The following is a 4,407-nucleotide window of genomic DNA, read 5'->3' on the forward strand; positions in this document are numbered from 1 at the left end:
GGGCACTCCCGGGTGTCAAGAATGTTCTGGCTTTCCTGATCATTCAGATGAAATTCAATTCAATTCAACAAACATTTTTGGCCTCGTTTTACCTATCAGGTTCTCTGCCATGTGCAGATGCAGGAAGGGATTGCATCGTCTGGTCCTCATGTCAGCATTTCCTGTCCTAATCCCATGCTTCCCTTGGCTGGTGACAGTAACCACACAGCTGGCAGTCAGGATGATGGAATGATTTGGGGGAGCCTGATATCTCCCAGTCCCACACGTGCTCTTTGGCCACAGTTTAAAATAAACATGTTCTTTTACTCTCCTTGTCCCACGGGTTGTGCACTATTTTTCAAAATCCATTAAGAATAGCAAAAGCAGGTCACTCGACTTGCTTACACTGGGCTCTGATTTCTGCATCTTGACTCTTGGTTCAGGTATGTGTTGATCTTGAAAAGCATCAATGGGCCTAAAGCGACTGTCCCATCTGTAGCTCCTCTGGTCCTCCCCACCCCCTACTTTTCAGTAGATAATTTTGCCTCCTTTACAAAGATCCGTATGTCTATCTTAAGGTCTCTACTCTATCTTTCCTCAGTGTCACTGCCCCTACTGCTGTCTCTAATGTCCCCCATGATCTTAGTGAAATAGGTTTCTTTCTTCAGGAAAAGTAATGTCTCCGTGCATATCTCAGATGCCTTTCCTCTTTCCATGTCTGTCATTCTTCCCCCTTCCACCTCAAAATCTCTACATATGTCCTTTCCTCTTTCTCAATCTCTGAGTACAATTGGCTGGAGTCCTCTTTCAGGAGGAGTATCTCTCAAGTCTCAATAATTTCTTTCCTTATCTACTGTGGCATTGTGTCATCCTGGTCTTCTCCCATTTCTCTGATTTTTTTTTTTCTGTTCCCTCTGTTGATTATGGCCTGGGCTCTTCACCCTTTCCACACTATTCTCACTCATTCATCTGCCCATTTACTCATTCATTCAGGATTCGTAAAGGATCTAATAATCTGCCTTGTACCAACCTAGGCATAGGAGTACAGCAGCAAACAGAACAAAAAAGGCTGCTTTCATGAAGCTTGCATCCTGATAGGAAGAAACAGAAAATAAACAAGTGCATTAAATTTCAAACAAAGTGGGGCACCTGGGTGGCTCAGTTGGTTAAGTGTCTCCCTTCAGCTCAGGTCATGATCCCAGGGTCCTGGGATTGAGCCCCACATGGGGCCCCCTGCTCAGCAGAGTGTATGCTTCTCTCTCTCCCTCAGCCTCTCTCCCCTGCTCATACCCCCCTCTCTCTCTCTAATAAATAAATAAAATCTAAAAAAAAATAAATTTCAGATAAAGTAATTTTGGATAATAAGAGAAGATATAAAGAACAAGAAACAGGATAATGACATAGAGAGTAGCTTCAGGTGGGGAAGTGAGCAGGAAACTAGTTTAGAAAGTGTGACCAGGAGTGCCACTCTAAGGAGAAGTCATTTGAGGCAAGACCATAATGATAAGAAACTAGCCACAGGATAAAGAGCATTCTGGGAAGAGGGGACATCTGGCACAAAGACTCTATGATGGGAAAAGCTTAATAAGTTTGAGGTACATTTTTTAAAAATGTGAACATTGTGAACAAGATAAGTGAACAGCCAGTGCCCAGGGCAGGCCTTATTAGGCCATGGTGAGGAGTCTAGATTTTATTAAGGTGCAACGAAATACACTGAAGGGCTTTAAGCAAGGAAGGTACATGATCTTATAAAATACAAAAGATGCTCTAGCTACTGTTTGTAGACTAGAATGGATGGTTTCGTCCATCCACTGTAAGGGAAAGATAACCATCAAATTGGAAAGGGTTAAAAACAAAGCAGTAAAAAAGTAGCGAAGCTGAAATGGCAGAAAGGAGGAAGGCGTAACTGGAACAATTAAAATGAGTTAAAAACTCTTGAAACAAGGCAGAAGGTACTTGAGGGAACTCAAGGTACTTGCGAAAGTGACGGAGAGACACTGCCAAAAATCAAAGAAAATGTCAGAAAACTGGAAAGACCAAATGCTCCTATTTTCAATAGAGGAGAGACAGGGGAAGGGTATATGCAGACCAGAAGCAAATACATGGTTCCTAAAATCTCAAGTAAAATCCTCAAAGTGACTAAAATGGTAATGGTAAACGCTTAGAAAAGAACATTGTGATTATTTCTTAATAGCACAAATGGATGTAAGAAAAATTATGCAAAATGAAGCCAATTCCGACTGTGGTAGTAGTGGTGGTTGTGGGGGTGGTTGTTGACAGATTTATCAGACGGAGAATACTTCAGTTGCTCTATGTATTTGGACCCATCCAAATTCATTTACTTTCAATAAAATCATAGAACCCCAAAGGTTGTTGGAACCTTATCTGTAATCTATTCCAAATTTCTAACCTATATGAGATTTTTTTTCCCCCTGCAACATCCCAGTAATTCTTTGGATAACGACTGCTTGAATGTAACAAAAGGTAATTTATTCCACTTTGGAATCATTTGAAATATATTGCTGAACATCTATTTCCAAGTAAATGTAAACCATTAATCTTACCTCTTTTCTCTGGACCACTATCAATGTAATTTTTTTCACATAGACCCTATGATTTAAACATTCAGGATGTGTCATGTTATAAATATGGAACATAGATACATTTCAGTATTTGTGATTGAGCAACCATACCAAAAAGTCTAATTAGTAGCTCATTATCAAGCTAGAGCGAGGCCTCTAAAATTGTATCAATGGACTCTTTGGGTTTTTTTCCCCCTATCTATTAAAAACAAACAGACCTATGTTTAGATCAGGTGATTGTCAAGACGAGAAGCAAAACAAAGCTAAGGAATAGAGATATGTTGGATGATTCAATCCGGATTCAATAAGAGTATTAACAAGATGTGACAATTAGTTGAAACTGGTAAACGTTAACAGCAATAAATGTAGTTCCGTAATCATTTTTCCAAAATTCCGTGTATAACTAAAAGTGACTCTGCAACAGTTCAAGTGAAAAATACTTAGGAATTTTAATTGACCACAAGCTCATTAGGAGTGAGGCGGGCAGTAAATGTATTTGAATAGACATACCCTCTCCCTCTAAAGCAAGTGTGGCTGTCATTCCCCTGGATTTACGCTGCTCAGACCACACGGGGAACATTATCCCCTGTTCTGGATGTCACTTTGAGAATCATGTTGACAAACTAAAAATCTTCCTGAGAGAGAGATGATAACAGTTGAAGGACCATTGAACGGAGTGTGGGGAGGGAAGAGGAGTACAGAGAATTCGATTGAATGTAAAAAAGAACTTTGAACAACAGAAGGAACTAACTTGGGAAGTAGTAAGCTCTTACCACGGAAAAAGGTGGAGCCTATTCATCAGGAAGGCTCTTGGGGGATTCATGAATTGGAAAGGCTGAATTATAATAGCCAACTTAAACTTCTCTTCCAGGCTTAATTCACTGTGCTTCAAGGGCTTGGCCTTCAAAACAACATAGAGTTTATGGCCTGGTGGCTCCCTGCCCAGGAAGATCCTATCTTGGAGAACCTTCTGCTGTCCTGTCATATGTTAGGAAAGAGAATTTCCTGCCTATGGTTCGTTTACAGCCAGCTGTTACTCTCCCGTTCTGTTTTTGGGATATCAGGGTCAAGCTTCCCCTTTTGGAAAAGGAGCAGGAGGGACTAAGAAGGGCCTGGAGGGGGAAACTTTTGTATTAGTCTTTCATTTCAGTTCCAGGCATTCCTAATGTATTATGTCAATTTGAGTTTATAACAAATCTGAGTTCGAATTTAAAGTTTCAGGTTTCCCTTCCAGAGATGCGGTGGGGGGGGGGGGGGGGACTGAAACAGCTGCTAGGACTAGGGAGTGGCCAACCGTTGGAAGAAGCCAAACCACAATCTATCTGCTTTTTAAACTAAAAAAAAAAGGGGGGGGGGGAGAGACAAGAAAAAAGAAAAAGCGATTAGAACAGAGGGAGCTGCCCCCACGCCCAGCACCACTCGCGCGCTGAGGCTTGAGCACCTCGCGGGCGGAGGAGGTGAACACGGAACAGGTGCGCCTCACCCCTACCCCCTTCTCCGCAACAGGGATTGTCTTGCTGCGTTCGGTGTGCCCGGACCCCATTACGCAAGGCTGGACACAGGCTAGAAGAGGAGAACAGAGGGGGACGGGCTGGGGGCGGAGGGGGGGAGCCCGGCGCTTCTCGAGTACAGTGTACATTGCAGATGACATCACTGCCCGAAAGGGACCTGGCCCTCCCGCTCCCGGAGCCGGAGGCCAGCATGCCTGTGCCCGCGCGGCGGCGGGGTCGCCCGGGGTGTGAAGCGGCGGGGAGGCGTGCCCGGGGCTGGGGAGCGCCGCGGGGACCCGGAGCCAGCCGGCCGGCCCAGACACCGCGAGGTCTGCAGGGGGTTGCGCCGCCCCAGG

This window comes from Vulpes lagopus, chromosome 10 (genome assembly GCF_018345385.1).
Source record: "Vulpes lagopus strain Blue_001 chromosome 10, ASM1834538v1, whole genome shotgun sequence".
In the NCBI taxonomy this organism is placed as follows: domain Eukaryota; kingdom Metazoa; phylum Chordata; class Mammalia; order Carnivora; family Canidae; genus Vulpes; species Vulpes lagopus.